Genomic DNA, 23,207 nt, shown 5'->3' on the forward strand with positions numbered 1-23,207 from the left:
GATTAAGATTAGATCTAAATCGTGCACAAGATGCAACCTTACGATTAGATTAGATCTACATTGTGTACAAGATGCACTCTATCGATTAGATTAGATCTATTTCGTGTATATGATACAACATAATTTAGATTAGATCTAAATCATGACAACTCAAAATGCCTACCATGCCGTGATACCTACCACTACCTCGATCGCATGATGTTGTTGAATCTGCCAAAGCAGAGCAACACATACTATCTTGGTAGGGTACGGAGGGACAATCTTGATCCCACCTATCAACGCATGGGTGAGTACAAACTCAATTAGATTGAGTATTCCTAGTTTACTCGGTTGGATCGAGTACAACTATAGGCATTCTTCCAATGGTTGGAAAGGTAGGACAAAATCACGTTTATATTAATTCTCGGGCGTATTAACCAAAGCTAACTCGAGTTTTAATATAAATGCGGATTTCATCCTATAAACAAGAGTTGCATAGAGATGTAATTGGTAATCGTTACCTACCGATCATACTAAATCTTCGGCGTATTAGCCAAAGCTAACTCAAGGGTTAGTATGATGTGGATCTTGTCCCACATGAATTATAGAATTCAGTGGGAGCATCATTTAGTTAAAGGCCTAATTAAATGATTAAGAATATGATACTTATTTCTGCATTTATTTCAGTTGTAGAATTTCCATGACGTCAAATACGAACACTTTCTCTCTGCGATCTATCCTTAAGAAGGACAAGCTCAACGGAACAAATTTCCTGGACTGGTACAGGAACCTGAGAATAGTTCTCACCCAAGAACGTAAACCGTACGTTCTGGAGCAGCCCATTCCGGAGGCTCCTCCTGCCAGCAGACCGAGATGCTTACAAGAAGCATCAAGATGACGCATTAGATGTGTCCTGTCTTATGCTCGCGACCATAAACTCTAAGCTTCAGAAGCAACATGAGTTGATGAGCGCTTACGATATGGTTGAACATCTTTGTCACCTATATCAAGGACAAGCAAGGCACTGGAAGAGGAACTCCAAAGAATACCTGGAAGATCTTAAGAAGAAGAGAAATACGATTTCTATTTCAGGTATACATGTTATAGAAGTCAACCTCTCTATTTCTTCATCGTGGGTATTAGATACCGGATGTGCTTCGCACAATTGTACTAATGTACAAGCGCTGAGAAATAGCAGGGCATTGACGAAGGGTGAGGTAAACCTACGAGTAGGCAATGGAGCACGGGTTGCTGCTATTGCTGTAGGAACTTACCATCTATCTCTGCCCTCTGGGCTAGTACTAGAATTAGATGATTGTTGTTATGTGCCTGCCTTGACTAATAATATAATTTCAGTTTCTTGTTTGGACAAGAAAGGATTCTCGTTTATAATAAAGAACAAATGTTGTTCCGTCTATTTAAACGATATGTTCTATTGTAGTGCACCTCTGATAAACGGACTCTATTTTCTAGACCTTGAGAGCCCTATCTATAACATAAATACCAAGAGGTTCAAGTCAAATGACCTGAACCAAACCTATCTCTGGCACTGTCGCTTAGGTCATATAAATGACAAGCGCTTATCCCAGCTCCATAAGGATGGTTTGCTGGACTCATTTGATTTAGAATCATATGAGATATGCGAGTCATGCCTACGAGGCAAGATGACCAAGACTCCCTTTAGTGGGCACAGCGAAAGGGTGACTAATTTATTAGGACTCATACATAGTGATGTATGTGGCCCTTTCAATGTCACTGCTAGAGGCGATTATAGGTACTTCATCACATTTGATGATTTTAGTAGATATGGTTATGTGTACTTGATGACACATAAGTCATAATCCTTTGAAAGGTTCAAAGAATTCAAGAATGAAGTACAGAACCAGCTTGGCAAAAGTATTAAGATACTTCAATCAGATCGAGGTGGAGAATACCTTAGCCATGAGTTTCGTGACTATCTAGCTGAGTGTGAGATTCTATCCCAACTCACTCCTCCTGGAACACCACAGTGGAATGGTGTATCCGAAAGGAGGAATCGTACCCTATTAGATATGGTACGATCTATGATGAGTCACACAGATCTTCCGGCATACCTTTGGGGCTATGCTCTAGACACGACAGCCTTTATACTCAACCGAGTTCCATCAAAGGCCGTGATAAAGACACCATATAGGATATGGACTGGGAGAGATGCCCAGGTGTCTTTCATGAGGATTTGGGGTTGTGAGGCTTACGTACGACGTCAAGTCTCAGACAAGTTAGGACCCAAATCCGATAAGTGCTACTTTATTGGATATCCCAAGGAAACTAAGGGATATTACTTCTACATTCCCAGGTAGTGGCAAAGACTGGGGTCTTTCTAGAAAGGGACTTTGTTTCTAGAAAGACTAGTGGGAGCGCGTTCGATCTTGAAGAAGTTCAAGATGCGAACAATAGCACTGATGCCTCGATGGAAGTTGAACTGGAACCACAAAGTGTTGTGGATGATGTTGTTCCACAAAGAGTTGAGGAACAACAACCAGTTCAAGTAGACATACCTCTTCGCAGGTCTGATAGGGTACGTCATCAGCCTGAGAGATACTCATTTCTCTTGTCTGACCATGATGACGTTGTGCTCATAGAGAACGAGCCTACCACCTATCAGGAAGCTGTGATGAGACCAGATTCTGCGAAATGGCTAGAAGCCATGAGATCCGAGATGGAATCCATGTACACAAACCAAGTATGGACTTTGGTTGATCCACCTGAAGGGGTAAAACCCATAGGGTGTAAGTGGGTCTTTAAGAGAAAGACTGACATGGATGGACTTATCTATAATAGTCGCTTGGTAGCTAAAGGTTTCAAGCAGATTCATGGTATTGACTATGATAAGACCTTTTCTCCAGTAGCGATGTTTAAGTCCATTCGGATCATGCTTGCTATTGCAGCTTACCACGATTACGAGATCTGGCAGATGGACGTCAAAACTGCGTTTCTGAATGGAAACCTACTCGAGGATGTGTACATGACACAGCCTGAGGGTTTTGTCGATCCACAGCATACTAGTAGAGTATGCAAGCTGCATTGGTCCATTTATGGACTAAAGCAAGCTTCTCGGAGCTGGAATCTTCGATTCGATGATGCAATCAAACAGTTTGGTTTCATCAAGAACGAAGATGAACCTTGTGTCTATAAGAAGGTTGTAGGGGACATAGTTGTCTTTCTCATATTGTATGTGGATGACATACTGCTCATTGGGAAGGACATCTCTATGCTTCAGTCTGTCAAGACCTGGCTAGGGAGTTGCTTCTCAATGAAGGACTTAGGTGAGGCATCCCGCATTCTAGGGATACAGATCTATAGAGATAGATCTAAGAGATTGCTTGGCCTAAGTCAGAGTACTGACAAGGTACTCCTTCGGTTTGCCATGCAGAACTCCATTCTGCCGATGTCACATGGAGTGAGTCTTTCGAAGACTCAAGGTCCCTCTTCTAGAGAGGAGAGAGACCGCATGGATCAGATCCCTTATGCCTCAGCCATAGGATCTATCATGTACGTCATGCTATGTACTCGACCTGATGTCTCGTATGCTTTGAGCATGACGAGCAGATACCAGTCAGATCCAGGTGAAAGTCACTGGATAGCGGTCAAGAATATTCTTAAGTACTTAAGAAGGACTAAAGAATATTTCTTGATATATGGAGGCAATGATGAGCTAGCTGTAAAGGGTTACAGTGATGCTAGCTTCCAGACCGACCAGGATGATTATCGATTGCAGACAGGGTTCGTGTTTTGCATTAATGGTGGTGCTGTGAGCTGAAAAAGTTTGAAGCAGGACACAGTAGCTGATTCTACGACAAAGGTCGAGTACATTGCTGCATCAGAGGCAGCAAAGGAGGCAGTTTGGATCCGCAAGTTCATCACTGAACTTGGGGTGGTTCCCAGTATCGCTGACCCTATTGAGCTCTATTGTGACAACAATGGAGCTATAGCACAGGCGAAGGAACCTCGCTCACACCAGCGGACCAAACACATACTACGGCGCTTCCATCTCATTCGGGAGATTATCGAGAGAGGAGATGTGAAGATATGCAGAGTACCTACAGAGGCTAACATCTCACTTCTTGACCATTTTTCTAAGGCAAAGCATGATACTCATACTCAGTCCTGGGCTTAGGCTTACACTGATTGGCACTAGTGCTAGTGGGAGATTGTTAGCTAGAGCCCTAGAGCCAATCATTTGATGATTGTATTTTGGACTTATTGTATCATATTCTATATTAATAAAGGCATTTGGTTTTTGGTTATTATACTTACTTATATTGGTGCCAAATAAACTAAGTATAATAACGTCCTTGAGTAGAAGGTTCTTACCTATATCAATCGGTTAGCTGAACTGATAGTGAGATGATATAGGGAACACTACTCTTAATCATTCCTAGTTGAGTATTAACATTCAGGGACAATGTTAATGCAATAAGACTAGCATGTAGGTCAACTCGATGACTTGATCTCACAAGTCATGGATATAGAGATATCAAGTTGACACATGGGTATACATTAGAGAATGTATACTGAATGACCCGCCATGAGAAAGTATCATGGATCGTTATATGAGTGTCATTTACTTTCTCATGTGACTATTAGTATGACTACTAGTCCTTAGACCTGAAGTCACCATAGTTCTCTACATAAGGAGTTATGTACTTTGGTTTCGTTAAACGTCACCCGTAACTGGGTGGACTATAAAGGCGACTACTGGGTATGTAACAAATTATGCGGAGGGATGTGAGTGATGTAGATGGCATCTATCCCTCCTATATGATGGGAGAGACATCGGTATTCCTGATAGAGTGAGACCATGAAGTGCATGGCCATGCCCAAATGAGTCAATATGAGATATTGAGCTCATTTGTTTAGTGAGTCTACTTGAAGTTCAGGATTTAGATTGATCAGAGGATGACACGGTCTATGCCTCATATTGATCAATCTAGATGTCTAGGATAGAAGGACACTTGTCATATATTGTGAGGAGTCACAATTAATAGTCACAAGGTGATGTTGGATCTCAACATTTCTTGTAACTTGGGTAGCAATGATGTATTGCTAGATGCCACTCATTGCTTATGTTTTTAAAGGAGTTTAGAAACATTGCCAACGTTACAAGAACCTATTGGGTCACACACAAAGAACAAGTGGATGGAGATTAGGTTCATATGATGAACCAATTGGATTAGGTTCATATGATGAACCAATTGGATTCGGATTGATTTAAATTAGACTTATTGAGTTAGACTCAATTAGATTCAATTGTTGAATGAGTCTAATTTAAATTTGATTCATTAAGTCAATTTATATTAATGAATTGAGATTCATTAGATTGAAATTGGCTTGAATCAAAGAATGAATTCAACTCAACATGGAAGAGATTTGGTCAATTTTGACTTGACCAAAATAGGAAGTTGAAACATCAAGTTTGACTTGATGAATTGCCACTTCATGGAGGATGACTCATCCTACATGGCAGCCACATCATCTCCTAGTTGTCAAGGAGGTTACAATCCTCCATTTAATATGGCCGGCCACATTAAATGAGGGGGTTACCCATGTGTGGCCGGCCACATAATGAAAGGAGGTTTCATTTTTGGTGGCAATTGATTAGGTGGTAATTATTCCATCTTCTTCCTAGCTTCCTCCTCCTCCTTTGTTGTGGTTGTCGTGAGCTTTCATGGAGGGAGAAGGTGTATGAGTTGTGTTCCAAGAAAAGGGTGAAGTGAAGGTCACAAAGGAGGGTACCTAGAGGATTATGTGAGATCCCTTTTCTTTCTCTCCTTTCTTCCCTTTTTAAATCCTACCCGAGAGCCCTAGAGAGTGCTAGCACACTTGGGTGCTCTCTTCTCCATCCTTGAGTGTTAGAGAACACCTCTTGTTCGTGTGGATATCACTAGAGAGTTGTCTACGTTGACAACTTTGAGATCCGACGTACCGTTGGACGAGCGGGATTTGCAAGGGCACGCTTCGAAGGTAAAATGTTTTTCCTTTGTAGATCTACTGTAGATCATAGTTTAAAACTCGTACTCATGTTTTCGGAAATTTTCTTCGCACGAGATCCAATGGCTAGGGTGATTCGGGGTTTCCGCGACGCGAAAACGCGGTTTTCGCGGCCCGAAAAACCCAACACTTTAGTGGCCGGTGCATCCCTCTCTTGGAGTTCTTGTGGTGGCCGGTTCTTGCTAGGAGAAGAAGGAGAGAAAGGAGGCTTTGTTCTAGCATCCTTTTGAGCTTGAAGGTTGGTGGCAGAAACTTGCAAGAAGGAAGGTGTCTTGGTGGTTCTCATCTCGGTAGATCGTTGCCCACACAATGTTCGAGATAAGAAGAGGAATACGATAGAAGATCAAGAGGTTGTTGCTTACAAAGAAAGGTATAACTAGTAATTCTATTCCGCATTATACTAGTTTCTTTGTATGGATTTTGAAATACCAAACACAAGAAGCTAGAGATTCTAGATTTTCGGATTTGTGATTCGAAGTTGTGTTTTTTTTTTATTTTTTCGATCTTATGATTCGATTGTTCTTTTTGGTTAAACCTAAGGTTACTATAAGGAAATTAAATATTGAATTTCGTTGAGAGGCTTTGTCGAGGAAGTGGTGGATGCTCCCATACCCAAGAAGGCCTAGTGCCTCACCATGTTTAACCTGGAAGCCAATCTCTGAAATTAATATTTAATTGAATTTGTAACATAGGTGGATTTGGATTAATAATGTTAAACATCGTTTGCGATCCAAGTCTAAACCACTAAGAACAGATAAGTTGAATTTGGAATCAATAATGTTAAGTTCCGTTTGCGATTCCAAATTTAATTTCTAAAGAACACAATAGGTTTTTAGGAATGGTTCATGACTTGTACAAAATTTTTGTACAGGGGAACCGGTACGATATTCCCAGTAGCAACCAACATAATCATGGTGTCTAGTATATGCTAATTATAAGGGATAACAATGTGAGACTGTATAAAAATAAATCTGAGCATCTCGAAGGTTGAGTAGATAAAGTATCAAGCATAAGAACTAATACGAGTGGAGTCAAGGTAAACATATACTCTAATCCACAAATAACTCATGCACTAAGGGCAATAGCTAAAGAAACAAGTCAAGATATACCCGCCTTTAAATGTAGTCTTAATCCGATGTCACCTTTATCACGACACCCGCCTCGATCAAAGTCCTGCGTCAACGTATCCAATTTTAACCAACTTCATATGAAATTAAATAACTAACCAATATATGAAATAGGTAACTAATCCGAGCTCATTAATTATCCTCTACTAATCTCCATTATTGATCTCCTCAACCAAAATCCATACCCCTAATTTACACTACAACAATTAGGGTTACCAAATCATGAGTTTATTCCCTAAATACAAACTAACAGTATTATAGATTCATCTTCACCAGTATCCAACACCCAAAGCTTGATCCTACCATAACTCACCTCTGTCGACCCACTACTAGGAGGTGCTACTGCCGGCCCAAGCACTGTGGTGATGGTCGCTGCTACAGATCCACAATCAGAGCCCCTACAAGGCTACAAATAGATGCAATCACACTGATCAGTAGCCAATTCAAATTGAATCCCATACCTAGATCTACAGACCTAACATCTGTAGTTGTAGAGGTCTTACCTAATAATTTCTAGGGCAGAAAACAACTACTGAGAACCCCTACCGGCGAGGTTTACTGCTGGAGGTCTTGGCCGATTCTTGTACCGTGAGGCATTACCAGAACAACACCTCAAATTAGTCTAACCTCCCATACTGGTAGTAAATCCCAATTCTCCACAACTAAAGAACCCTAATCAGACTACCATACCTCCACCTACCTTGATGACAGAATCCCTCACAATCGGCGAAGGGAAACCCGACGAGATTAGCTCTGCTCTAGGCTCGGGAAGACGAGATAGCTGTCTGGAGCACAAATCCTCGCCACTATCGAGCTCTGGAACATGCAATACCACTCCAACATCCACAGAACTCAGATCTCCTCACCCCGACCGAAGATTCCCTACGCAAAGCCGTGTTTCGAAGGATGACATCACCGGTGAGACACACAGGGAATGGGACGGCGTTTTAGGGCATTGTTGCCCTACTTATATAAGCAACGTTTAATTACTCTGTTAACTCCCTATTAAGCCTCCTCCAATGGTAATTTTTATTACCTCTTTTTACTTAACCATTAAACACTACCATTCGATCTCCAAATAATAGCGGGAAAATACCCAAAAATTCCCAATAATTACGATAAGGTTATTACCCTATATCCCTTTTATTTATTTTGTCGTATTTCACATCTTCAGAAGAGCGCAAGGAATGAAAGTCATAGCAATTATTGATTTTAAGTAGCTGGTCGAAGGCTGATTTTATAGCCTCGTCCGAGGGCCTAGATCCCCTCCCGGGTGCCTGAACCATGCTAACGTGGCAAGCTCTCATCGAAATTTCATCCCTAAAGTTTATCCACCTCAGGGGGGCTAGACCCCCTCCGGGTTCTTGAACCATTGATGTGTGTCAGCCAGTCGTCATCCTCGAACTTAGTTTCTAGATTAACTTTTCTGGCCCGGGCATATGGACCAACTCTGGATGCCCGGACTGCCCGGGTGCCTAGCCTGACACCTGCCAGGGCTAAGCTGGTCCAAGCACCCGAACCAACTCCGAGAGTCCGGATCCCTTCCGACTACACAAATAACTCTTTTTCACTCATCTTTTTTTTTTGCAAAAAAGAGTTAGTCTAAGCAACTATAATATGTTTATCCTATAAAATAAAGCTAGCACAATAAGATTATAGTATTAATTAGATCCTGTCTACCCGAGACTAGGATCTAATCAAAGTCTCAGCTTAGGTTTCCCAAATGGACATAAGCTAGACCGACACCTACTGTTCCCTCAATTGGAAATGCATCCTCACTAGATCTCTCCTCTAGTTGCTTACCTCTACTTACCAATTGCAAACTTCAGATCCCTTGACCCATCAAGACTTCTTGCTAGATTTCAACCAATATGGATTTCCTCCTACCAGATCTCAATCGATCTGGACTTCGTGCCAGGTATCAACCTAACTGTACTTTCTTTTGTTATATCTCAACCAATCTACAGTTCATGCCAGCTATCAACCTAACTGGACTTCATCCCGGTGTTCCTGTCTTTTAGACACATCATGTCCTACACACGTAGTAAAAATGTTAGAAAAATAACATATCTAACTTTAACCTATTTATCATACATCAAAATCTGATTATCAGCGCAACCTATACCAATAATTTTCTCCTTTTTGATGTAATGATAACCTATGTTAAAGTTAAAAAAGTAATACAAATAAGTATTACTTTAAGTTTTCTTTTCTAAATTCGAGTAAAGTAAGTTGATTTTTCTAAGCCGTCCCATAATCCTCTTCCTTTGGCATACATCAAAAATTAATGCAACGCATTAAGCAGAAATAACTGAAATTCAATAAAGGAGTTGGTTTATTTACCAAACTAAAGTTAGTTTTCAAACAACTTAAATAAAGTTATGGCAAAATAAATAAATTTTGCAAATTAAGTTTTTCAAACAATTTCAAAATAATGATTTCAAGTTCTTAAATTTTGAAAATAAGTTTTTTTTAAGACAACCATTGCAAGTAATATTTTCAAGTAAATAAAGTTTACAAAGGTAAAGTTTTTGTTTAGAAAAACTCAGGTTTATTGTAGAGATGAGTAAATAAAAAATTTTAAAGTACTTTGAAAGTAACTTTTCAAAATTTATAAAAGATTTTCAAAAGTTTGAAATTTGAATTTGGAAAAAGCTAACTTTTGTAAAGTATTTTCAAATAATTTTTAAAAACCATTTTTCAAAAATGTCTTTTAAAGCAAATTTGTTAAAACAATAAGTTTTAAAATATTTTACACAATATTTTTAGAGAAAATTTCAAATTAATTAGGGAAATTTTGAAAAAAAATTCCAATGTTTGAAAATTAAAATTTTCAAGAGTATTGATGTATGCCCAAGGGCTAAAGATAGGAGAGATCAATTATCACTTCCGGAAGGCCCAATTACAAGACTACAGGCAAAGCATTTCAAGGAAGCACTAAATGGGCTAATCAAAAAACATTGGGAGGACTATGAGCAAGGAGAAACCAAGATAATCGCAACTGCTAGTCGTGACCTAATCCACGTAATCAGACATAACCATCCATAACTGGTCGCGCTTAACGGAAGAACGCTAATAAGTATGCGAAGCATGGGAACTCGTTCATGCATGAAGACTTAAGTATTTTAGATTGTTTAATGAAGCATGCGACTTGGGACTCTAATTGTGCATGCATTTATTTTGTTTTGGGTTTCTAGATAGCTTGCATGGGCATGCAACATTGGGACTCTAATTGTGCATGTACTTATCTTGTATTTTTCCTTGTTCACTCTCATTATATAAGGGAGGGGCATCTTAGTATGAAGCAACTTAGTTTTTGGTGAGATTGTGTGCTCTCTTAGTTCTTGAAAGAACTTGCTGAACTTATTGAGTCTACTCTTGTGGAGTTCAACCCATCGAAACTTATCACCCCTAGGTGTGGCGTTTCTTTCCTTCGTAGGTGTTAGTTAGAGCCCTAGAGCCAATCATTTGATGATTGTATGGACTCATTGTATCATATTCTTGTATATTAATAAAGGCATTTGTTTGGTTATTATACTTATTTGTATTAGTGCCAAATAGATTAAGTATAATAGCGTCCTTGAGTAGAAGGTTCATACCTATATCAATCGATTAGTTGAATCGATAGTGAGATGATATAGGGAACACTACTCTAAATCATTCCTAGTCGAGTATTAACATTCAGGGACAATGTTAATGCAATAAGACTAGCATGTAGGTCATCTCGATGACTTGATCTCACAAGTCATGGATATGGAGATATCAAGCTGACACATGGGTATGCATTGGAGAATGTATACTGAATGACCCACCATGAGAAAGTATCATGGATCGTTATATGAGTGTCATATACTTTCTCATGTGGCTATTAGTATGACTACTAGTCCTTAGACCTGAAGTCACCATAGATCCCTACATAAGGAGTTATGTACTTTGGTTTCGTCAAACGTCACCCGTAACTGGGTGGACTATAAAGGCGATTACTGGGTATATAACAAATTATGCAGAGGGATGTGAGTGATGTAGATGGGATCTATCCCTCCTATATGACGGGAGAGACATCGGTATTCTTGATAGAGTGAGACCACGAAGTGCATGGCCATGCCCAAATGAGTCAATATAGGATATTGAGCTCATTTGATTTAGTGAGTTTACTTGGAGTTCAAGATTTAGATTGATTAGAGGATGACACGGTCTATGCCTCATATTGATCAATCTAGATGTCTAGGATAGAAGGACAATGTCACATATTGTGAGGAGTCACAATTAGTAGTGACAAGGTGATGTTGGATCTCAACATTCTTGTAACTTGGGTAGCAATGATGTATTGCTAGATGCCGCTCATTGCTTATGTTTCTAAAGGAGTTTAGAAACATTGCCAACATTACAAGAACCTATTGGGTCACACACAAAGAACAAGTGGATGGAAACTAGGTTTATATGATGAACCAATTGGATTAGGTTCATATGATGCACCAAGGATTAGATTCGGATTAATTCAATTTAGACTTATTGAGTTAGACTCAATTAGATTCAATTGTTGAATGAGTCTAATTTAAATTTGATTCATTGAGTCAATTTATATTAATGAATTGAGATTTATTAAATTAAAATTGACTTGAATCAAAAAAAAGGTTGGATTTAACTCAACAAGGAAGACAATTGGTCAAGTTTGACTTGACCAAGTAGAAGTTGAAACATCAAGTTTGACTTGATGTATTGCCACATCATAAGGATGACTCATCCTTGCCACATCATCTCCACCTCATGAGGCATGCCACTTCATGGAGGTTACAACACCTCCCATTCCATTTAATGTGGCCGGCCACATTAAATGAGGGAGTTATGTGTGTGGCCGGCCACACTAAAGGGTGAAATGGTTTTCATTTAGTGTGTATTGATGTGTGTAATTATCTCATCTTCTTCCTTGCTTCTTCCTTCTCTTCTCTTGTGGTTGCCGAGAGCTTTTGATCAAAGGAGAAGGTGGTTGAGTGGGTTCCAACAAAAAGGAAGGGTGAAGGTCACAAAGGAGGATACTACTTCTTGAGTGTAAGAGATTCTTTTGCATCCTCTCTATTTCTTCCTTTCAAATCCCATCCGAGAGCTCTAGAAAGTGCTAGCACACTTGGGGCTCTCTTCTCCATCCTTTGAGTGTGAGAGACACTCCTTGTTCGTGTGGATATCACTAGAGAAGTATCTACCTTGATACTTTGGAGATCCGACACATACCTTGGACGAGCGGGATTTTGCGAGGGCACGCTTCAAAGGTAAAACTCTCAACACATAGATCTAGGAGTAGATCTAAAGTTTTTGAAACTCGTACTTGTATTTCATTCATTTTTCCTTGCACGGATCTACGACTTTGGGTGATTCGGGGTTTTCGCGACGCGAAAAGCGGTTTTCACGGCCCGAAAAATCCAACAGTAGGTTTGGTTTGTGTCAATTCTTGGTTACAGGTCAAGGATCACACTCTTGTCGTTTAGTTCTTGGGGTTCTATCCACCTTTGTTTAGGGTTCCATCACATTTATTGGTGGGGTTCGTATCATCTGGTATCAGAGCTTCGGTTCAAAGGCAAGTACAAATCTATCTTTACTTGTTGTTCAGCCAAAAGCAAAAAAAAAAATCGTGAAAAAAAGAGCGCGCAACAAAAAGACAAAAAAAAAAGAAGAAGAAGAAAGCGCAGAAAAAAAAAACTGCTTGTGCGAATCGAAGTAAATTGTCTTCAACAATCCCTTTCTTGTTTTCCTTACTCTCAAACTTCTACTCTTTCAATTTCTCTTAAATATTCTGCCTTTATAAGTTTTGGTGGTATCTTTTGAATTGCTACGTGGTATTTGATTTGCTCTAGAGTTTGCTTAAGAACTAAGAGACATCATCAATTGAGAGCTACCACCCAAACGTGAGTTGAGTGCTTGTGAGGGTTTTCTTTCATTTTGCAGCCATGTCCAACAACCAAGAGGATGGAACAAATGAGGGGGCTAGGCCACTTCCAAACCTGGAATTGCAAGCATTGATGGGGGGAGATGCAGTGGATGATGAGGGCGGAATTAGAATCTATCAATGAGACTTTTGATCGGGTGGAGGATGGGACACCAAGAAGACATCAACAAGACCGTATTACTAGACCACAATGAAGACATGCCCAAGGGATTGATGTCGAAGAAGATGAAGAGGTTATTGTGGAAGACTTTGATGAGCAAAACTACAATCGGAGCAGGATTGGATATTTAGGAGATAGAAATGGAACTAGAAGAAATAATGATTTAGGAGGGATTAAGATGAAGATTCCAACCTTCCAAGGGAGAAATGACCCAGAAGCTTACTTGGAATGGGAAACTAAATGGAAATGGTATTTGACTATCATGAAATCTCAGAGTTTAAAAGGGTAAAGTTAGCTGCCATTGAATTCACTGACTACACTATTGTTTGGTGGGATCAAGTGGTGATGACTCGGAGAAGGAATAGAGAGCAACCTGTATCAACTTGGGAGGAGATGAAAGTACTCATGAGAAGGAGGTTTGTACCCAGCCATTATTATAGAAGCTTATATCAGCGACTTCAAAGGTTATCTCAAGGCTCCAAAGTGTGGATGAATATTTCAAGGACATAGAGTTGTCCATGATCCGAGCTAATGTCAATGAAGATTGGGAAGCCATTATGGCTAGGTTTTTACATGGTTTAAACCCAGAAATTTCTGATATTATTGAATTACAGCATTATGTTAAGCTGTCGGACAAGGTCCACCAAGCACAAAAAGTGGAAGGAGAACTCAAGAGGAGAGGATTGGCTAGGAAGGGACAACCAATGACTACTCACGCCACATGGCAGACAACTCCAAGAAAGGAGGAACAACCTCAAAATAAGCCACAGTTTGAACCCTTCAAGAAGCCCAAACCTACACCATCTACTACTCAAGGTAATTGTGAGCCCATTTCCTCCAAAACTCGTGATATCAAGTGTTTTAAATGTCAAGGGCATGGTCATATAGCTAGTCAATGTGTGAACAAAAGGGTGATGGTAATAAACGCCCAAGGTGAACTTGAGTCGGAAGATGCGGATGAAATAGTTGAAGAAGTGCCACAAAAAGAGGACAGTGATGATGAACAACATGCTGTTATCGGAGACTTATTGGTGGCCCGACAAGTTCTCAATTTACAAGCTAAGGAGGAGGAAGGTAATCAAAGGGAAAACTTGTTTCATACCCGTTGCTTTGTCAATAATAAGGTTTGCAGTGTCATTATTTGATGGGGGGAGTTGCACCAATGTGGCAAGTACTGATTTGGTGGAGAAATTGTCACTACCAACTCGGAAACATCCCCGACCTTATCGCCTCTAGTGGCTAAACGATTGCGGAGCAATCAAGATAACAAAACAAATCTTGGTAGCAATTTCCATCGGCAAATATGAAGATGAGTTGTTGTGTGACGTGGTTCCCATGCATGCATGCCATCTATTGTTGGGGAGACCTTGACAATTCGATCGAAAGGTAACACATGATGGCCTCACAAATAGGTATACTTTTACTATGAAGGGGCAACCTATTATTCTTGTACCATTGACTCCAAGACAAGTTATGGAGGACCAGTTGAGATTACAAAAAGCAAATGAAAAGAAGAGAGAAAAAGAAATTGAGAGAAAAAAAATTGAGAAAAAAGTAGAGGAAAAGAAAAATGAGAGGAAAAAAGATGAGAGGAAAGAGACAATAGGAGTGGGCAAGGAAAAAAAGGAGAGAGAAAGAAAAATAGTTTTTATGCAAAAAAAAGTGAGATTAAACTAGCTTGTTTTCAAATCAGCTGCCCCTTATCCTTTTGTATAAGGAAGCACTCACTAACGACCTTAACGATTCTTTTCCTAGTGTTATTGTTTCTCTCTTACAGGAATTCGAGGAGGTCTTTCCTGAAGAGGTTCTGCATGGTTTACCTCACATTAGAGGAATTGAGCACCAAATTGACTTCATACCTGGTGCATCCATTCCGAATCAATCTGCCTATAGAAGCAATCCGGAGGAAGCAAAGGAACTTCAGAAGCAAGTTAATGAATTATTAGAAAAAGGGTATGTTCGAGAAAGCATGAGTCCTTGCGCCGTGCTTGTGTTACTAGTTCCCAAGAAGGACGGAACATGGAGGATGTGTGTGGATTGTCGAGACATCAACAACATCACGGTAAAGTATCGCCATCCAATTCCTAGGATTGATGATATACTTATGAATTGCATGGTTCTTGTGTGTTCATAAAAATTGATCTTAGGAGTGGATATCATCAGATTAGGATGAAGGAAGGTGATGAATGGAAAATTGGTTTTAAAACTAAGCATGACTTATATGAATGGTTAGTAATGCCTTTTGGCTTAACTAATGCTCCTAGCACTTTTATGCGTTTGATGAACCATGTTTTGCGTGCTTTCCTAGGAAATTTGTAGTTGTGTATTTTGATGATATTTTGATTTTAGCAGAAGCTTAGAAGAGCATGTTACACATTTAAGGTTAGTTTTGAGTATGCTAAAAGAAGAAAAGATTTTTGCTAACCTCGATAAATGCACCTTTTGTACAGAGAAAGTCGTGTTTCTTGGTTTTGTTGTTAGTACTAAAGGTGTTGAGATGGATGAGGAAAAGGTGAAAGCAATCCAAGAGTGGCCAACACCGACAACAATTAGCCAAGTGAGGAGTTTCCATTGTTTAGCCAGCTTCAATCGACGGTTTGTTCATGATTTTAGCAATATTTCATCTCCTCTTACTAAAGTCATCAAGAAAAATGAGTCATTCAAGTGGGGAGAGGAGCAAGAGAGGGCCTTCAACACTTTGAAAGAAAAGCTAAGTTCTGCTCCTTTACTAATCCTACCAGATTTTTTTAAAACCTTTGAAATCAAATGTGATGCTTCTGGTGTTGGTATAGGTGCTGTGCTAATGCAGGAAATGAGACCCATTGCTTATTTCAGTGAGAAGTTGAGTGGAGCCACTCTCAACTATCCCACATATGACAAGGAAATGTATGCATTGGTGAGAGCATTGGAGACATGGCAACATTACCTATGGCCAAAAGGATTCGTGATTCACACAGATCATCAATCTCTAAAGCATTTGAAGAGCCAACATAAGTTGAACCGACGCCATGCTAAATGGGTAGAATTCATTGAGACATTTCCTTATGTGATCAAATACAAGCAAGGAAAGGAGAACGTAGTTGCTGATGCACTATCTCGAAGGTATGCTTTACTGTCCACTTTAGATACGAAGTTACTTGGATTTGAATATATCAAGGATTTATATACTAACAATACTGATTTTTCTGATGTGTTCAAAGCATGTGATAAGGTTGCATTTGGTAAGTTCTATAGGCATGATGGGTTTTTATTTCGTGAAAATAGATTGTGTGTGCCTATGTGTTCGTTACGTGAATTATTCACTAGGGAAGCCCATGGTGGTGGATTGATGGGTCATTTTGGCGTTACTAAGACTTTACGGGTTTTACAGGATCATTTCTTTTGGCCTCATATGAAACGTGACGTGGAAAGAATTTGTGAGAAGTGCATCACTTGCAAACAAGCTAAATCTAAATTGAAACCCCATGGCTTGTATACCCCATACCTAGTGAACCTTGGACTGATATTTCAATGGACTTTGTTTTGGGATTACCCCGGACCAAGAGGCGGAGAGATTTGATTTTTGTTGTGGTAGACAAATTCTCTAAAATGGCGCATTTCATTCCATGTCATAAAACCGATGATACATCGCATATAGCTGAATTATTCTTTAAAGAGGTTATTAGGTTGCATGGCATGCCTAGGACCATTGTCTCTGATAGGGATGCAAAAATTTTGAGTTATTTTTGGAAGACTTTGTGGAGGAAATTAGGAACTAAATTGTTGTTCTCTACTACTTGTCACCCCCAAACTGATGGGCAAACTGAAGTGGTCAATCGAACCTTGTCCTTTTACTTTGTGCGGTCATTAACAAGAATTTGAGAATATGGGAAGATTGTCTACCTCATGTTGAATTTGCTTATAATAGGAGCATACATTCTGCGACTAAATTTTCTTCATTTGAAATTGTTTATGGTTTCAATCCCTTGTCACCATTAGATTTGATTTCTTTATCTATAAGTGAGCATATAAACTTAGATGGTAACCAAAAGGCCGAATTCGTAAAGAAGATTTATGAACAAGCACGACTGAATATTGAGAAAAGAACTCAGCAATACATACAACAAGCTAAAAAGGGGCGCAAGAAAATTGTGTTTGAACCAGGAGAATGGGTTTGGTTGCACCTCCGAAAGGAGCGATTTCCGGACAAACGTCATTCTAAACTTCTACCTCGAGGGGACGACCCATTTCAAGTATTAGAGTGCATCAATGATAATATCTACAAACTTGAACTACCAGGTGAGTATGGCGTACATTCCACTTTTAATGTTGCTGACTTACCCCCGTTTGATGCAGGTGATGATTTGAGGACAAATCCTTTTCAAGAAGGGGAGAATGATGTATGCCCAAGGCCTGAAGATAGGAGAGATCAGTTATCACTTCCGGAAGGCCCAATTACAAGACTACGGGCAAAGCGTTTCAAGGAAGCACTAAATGAGCTAATCAAAAAACATTTGGAGGACTATGAGCAAGGAGAAACCAAGATAATCGCAACTGCTAGTCTTTAGTCGTGGGAGAAGCCACGCACGCTGCTGTAATCCCCTTATTCCTCTCTTCTTCCTCACCACTGGTCGGTGGCTACTCTTCTCTTCCCTTGCCGCCGGCCGGCCAGGCCTTTCCACCATCTCCTGCTCAGATCCAAGTGGCGACGACAGCAGCAATCCGGCGGGGGCAGCAAACTTCAACAGTGAGTTCCGACTAGTTCCACCTCACCGGAGGGGTTCTCCGATGACTCTCCTTTCCGTAGCTTCCTTGTTTCTCTTGCCAACGCGGGTTGCAAAAGCTAGGGCTTCAAGTGTGACGGCAGGGAGAGTTAGAGGAGGAAGCTAGGGCACGCGACTTCAATTCCAGCTTTACTTCCTTCATCCGGACCAAATTTGGGCAAATCCATCTTCTATAGATCTGATCTTCTTCAAGCTCCAGTGGCCATTGATTCTTTCGGACAGCAACATCTTCTCCAGATTTGGTAGTCAGCAGCCTTCAAGTTCTTCAACGGATCTGGACAGAACTCCATCATCTTCACAGATTGCAGCAGCACTTTATTTTTCATCAGATTTTGGACAGCTTTAAATCGTTGCATTTCTTCACTTGATTCGTATAGACATGTTAATTTTGTGTGGTTGATTGTTTGATGCTTGTACTAAATTGATCTCCCATGTTTCAGTGCACGTACTCATGCTATTTTGATTCATGCTCGTGAAGTGTTCGACAAAATGTTTCTTCCAACAGTAGGTTTAAATTCGTGCACTTTATTTTACCTAATGTTAACTTGTCTTGTCTCTTTCAATTGTTATAAGTTTTGTTCTTCATTTGAATGCAATTAGAATTAGATTTCTTTAATGCTCTAGATTACGTTCTATGCTTAATTTCTTTAGTTGCTTACTTTATGTTATTTTTAATTTCCTTACAATCATAGTTTAAGTTAGACTAGGTTTTCTTATTTGCATCGTCTTTCATTTACTAGGTTAGGTTCATTTAATGTTTTGCTATTTCATTCTCTAGTTTAATGTCGTTGATGGTGAAATTGTAGCGTAGAGTGACAATGCGCTATGAGATCACTATTAATGGATAGATAGGATCTCTTTCATTAATTAGAATTAGATTTCATACTTGCATTGCTCTTTTGTTCTCTAGGTTTAATTTCATACTTGTTTTGTTATTTCATATCGTAGTTCAAAATTCAAAACTCAAACCTCCAGTTTCATATCAAAAACCTAAAGCAATAATCAATCCTAAAGTTATCATCCTATCGTTACATTCTTTGGGAGACGACCCGAGTCATCTCTATACTACAAAATTTACTCCCCCACACTTATTTTTGCTCGTCTCGAGCAAATGAAATAAAACTAAGAAACAACTAAAAACTTATCTCCCTATCAATTCTGATGCAATACTCTGAAAATAGTAAAAGAAAGGTATTTAGGATCATCAAGTTTTAAGAATCAAGGTATTCATGGTTCCAATTCTCACAAAAGTCAACAAGCATGGTAATTTCAATCAATTTGAATAGACTAAGCATGATAAAGCCTAACAAGGACAATATATACACTCATGCTCACATAAATAATAGACATGAAAGTGGAGCTCTCTCTAAAGCAACTCATGATATTGCACTACCATATGCTTGCTTATTTTCTACTTCTCCACTAATGTAAACATAAGTGCACAAAAATCAAGAGGACTTGTCATGAATAATAATGAAACCACAAATGTAAACAATAGAACAAGAAGGATAGACAACAAAGGAATTCAAAGAGAATATGAGAGCATTGGGGTAATCAACATGAAGAATACATTCAAATACTATACTCAAAAACTCATCCAAACATCCAACACTCAACTCTCTTTACACATTCTCAATGCGATATACATCAACCATTATTACATCTCCAAAATACATGTATGTATTAGAATCTCTCAATAACAATATACAATGAGTATAAATCAATCTATGGAGATATTTCTTCTTGTTCATCACTAACAAAATAACAAATGCTTGAGAATTTTTTTCCCTCTCTTTTTATTCTTTTTTCAACTTTTTTTTTTTCCATCTCTTTTTTTTTACATAGAGAGAATTTTTTTTTTCAACAAGCATTCGTCCATACATATTTGCATCCCCCACACTTAAACTTGTCTGTCTCGGACAATATAACAAATCATGATATTACTTAAAACTCACAACAATAGGGGCTAAAAATAAACCAATAAAGATATGCCAAAGAAAATGTAACTCTTCATGCATTCACCCAATGCTCTCATCAAAAGGACTGGGAATGAATGAATCAATAAAGATATCCTAGTGAAAATATAATGACAATGAGAAGATATGACAAGGGAAGTACAATGAAACATGAAAGCAATAGGTGAAATGATTACTGGTAAGAACAACAAAGTAGAGGAACAACTAAGAGATGAATAAGAAATTAGCCTCTATCATATTCATGCAAGCTTATGTTACCATAATTTCAAAAAGAATCAAAGCAAGCTCTAGAGTGTCAAATATCACAAGTGCTATCACACACAAGAGGATTAAGGATAAGCATGGAAAAAAAAACCTCACTAGGTGAATAACAAAATATCATGCATAATCTAACAAGATAGAGTCCATTACCACAACAAATGACTAATGCAATTAATGTACCCAACGATACCAAGGAAACCAAAACTTGATAATCAAACTTAACTGTCTTTTTCGATTCTCAAAGCATTATAAAGGGACATCTAGGGAGATATGACTCAAAATCAAGCAAGGTATAAACAAGACCAAACAAAAATACAAAACAAGAAAGCAAAGTATGAAAGCAAAGTATAGAAACAAACAAACATGCAAGTATAAAGATAAAGGAAAGCAAGAAAAGGAAAGGAAAGGAACGAACTCCCCTTTATTCCTGGCGGTTGAAGACGATTTAGAAGTAGTATCCACGGCGGTAGTGGAATGATCCTTCCATGTGGTTGTAAACGATTAAGGTGCAAAATTCATGTTGGGAGTGGAATGTTTGCATTTGAAGTAAAGACCGATCCTTCCCCCTATTCTTTTTGAAAGTTCTTTCCGGAGGTTGAAGACGGTTCAACTTAAGCATCCACTTCAAGGGCATGTAAAAACATGCAAGCCAAGGACAGAATGCACCTTCCACACGCATGTGGGGTAAAGAAGAGATAAAACACTATCAAACTTAAACAAGCATGAATCCAAATATGAGTCACATCCAATAAAATCAATATTCGGAACCTCTATGGAATTCTCTAAAAGATCACAAGAAATACTAACTTTGTTGTACTGAAATGTACCTGGAGGTTCTAGAACGGTGGATGTGACTTCCTCTTTAGGTTCTGGCTTTGGATCTAGTAACTCTACTACCAAAGGAAGTGATTCTTGGGGCTCTGCTTCTACAGCATAAGTCCCTACACTCTCATCATCAGGTGGTCGTGCAACAAAAATAGGTGATTCTTGGGACATTGCTTCCACCATGCAAGTCCCTACATTTTCTTCATCAATAGATGTATAATTAGGCTCAGCTAGCTCCTCAACATCACCAACAACACCTGCATCAACAATATCTGCAGGAACAATATTAGAAGAAGCAAAATCATCTACAACTACAACATCATCACATAAAAAGGTAGAGGAGTCCTGTATATGAGTAGAATCAAGGTCAAGGCTATGATATTCTCTAGAATCCATCTCCTCACTAGATAATTGGGCTTGTCATTGGCTGATGAATGCTGCAATTTGATCCAAATATGTCTGACAATTCTGTAGTGATTCATCATTCCTTTGCTGAGACTGGATATATGTCTCTTGTTGTTGTTGCATTTGCTGTATAACATCCTGCAAATCTTGAATTTCTGATGGACTAGGGACATGAACTTCTTTAGTGCTCTCTTGAAATGTTCCCCAAGGTACTGGATCGATCTGCTGGACTAAATGTGACCATGTGGACATAGAATCATCCTGAAATCCTTGTGGCATCTGATATGCTGAAAAAGATTGATTCAATTGTTGTTGCTCGTCCCCATACATGAAATTTTTATGATCCATCCAATCTGAATTATAACACTGAGGATGCTCAATAGCCTGTTGCTGTGTATTCTCATACTGCTGTTGGGGTTGATAGCCTTGAGATTGGAAGTATCCATGCTGCTCTGGAATCTGGGGTTGAAAGTACAGAGTCGAATAATTGCCCTAGTCATGACTATAAGTACTAGGAGCTTGATATTGATGTTGGAAATTCTAGGGTTTCATAGGAAATCTAGCAGTCTTTTGAATGAGATGACATATAGCAACTAGATGCAATGGACTGCCACAATTAGTACATATGTGTCTCACTTGCCCAGTATCCAAATTGTGATATTCATTGAAGCTTCCAAATTGCTGAGAATAAAGATCCATGTTGAACTGAAAGAATTGTCCTGGTCTTACACTGAAACACTAACAGACAAGATTAGAAGACACAGGAATATATGATATCAACACATGAATCTATGAACATGAAAGCATTTAACAATTTTTTTAAACAAAATTTTGTAGAAAAATAAGAAAGCAACCCTAAAATTATCAAACACCACTACAAGATCCCGGGCAACGGCGCCAAAATTTAATGTGAGCTCGAGTGTCGTGCTACGGGAGCTTATCAAATTACAATTAAAGTTACCGAACCCCTCTCCACTAAAGTACTATAGAGATGACTCGGGTCGTCTCCCAAAGAATGTAACGATAGGATGATAACTTCAGGATTGATTATTGCTTTAGGTTTTTGATATGAAACTAGGGGTTTGGGTTTTGAATTTTGAACTACGATATGAAATAAAAAAACAAGTATGAAATTAAACCTAAAGAACAAAAGAGCAATGCAAGTATGAAATCTAATTCTAATTAATGAAAGGCATCCTATCTATCCATTAATAGTGATCTCATAGCGCATTGTCACTCTACGCTACGATTTCACCATCAACGACATTAAACTAGAGAATGAAATAGCAAAACATTAAATGAACCTAACCTAGTAAATGAAAGACGATGCAAATAAGAAAATCTAGTCTAACTTAAACTATGATTGTAAGGAAATTAAAGACAACATAAAGTAAGCAACCAAAGAAATTAAGCATAGAACGTAATCTAGAGTATTAAAGAAATCTAATTCTAATTGCATTCAAATGAAGAACAAAACTTATAACAATTGAAAGAGACAAGACAAGCTAACATTAAGTAAAATAAAGTGCACGAATTTAAACCTACTATTGGAAGAAACATTTTGTCGAACACTTCACGAGCATGAATCAAAATAGCATGAGTACGTGCACTAAAACATGGGAGATCAATTTAGTACAAGCATCAAACAATCAACCACACAAAATTAACATGTCTATACGAATCAAGTGAAGAAATGCAACGATTTAAAGCTGTCCAAAATCTGATGAAAAATGAAGTGCT

This window comes from Zingiber officinale, chromosome 1B (genome assembly GCF_018446385.1).
Source record: "Zingiber officinale cultivar Zhangliang chromosome 1B, Zo_v1.1, whole genome shotgun sequence".
NCBI classification, from domain to species: domain Eukaryota; kingdom Viridiplantae; phylum Streptophyta; class Magnoliopsida; order Zingiberales; family Zingiberaceae; genus Zingiber; species Zingiber officinale.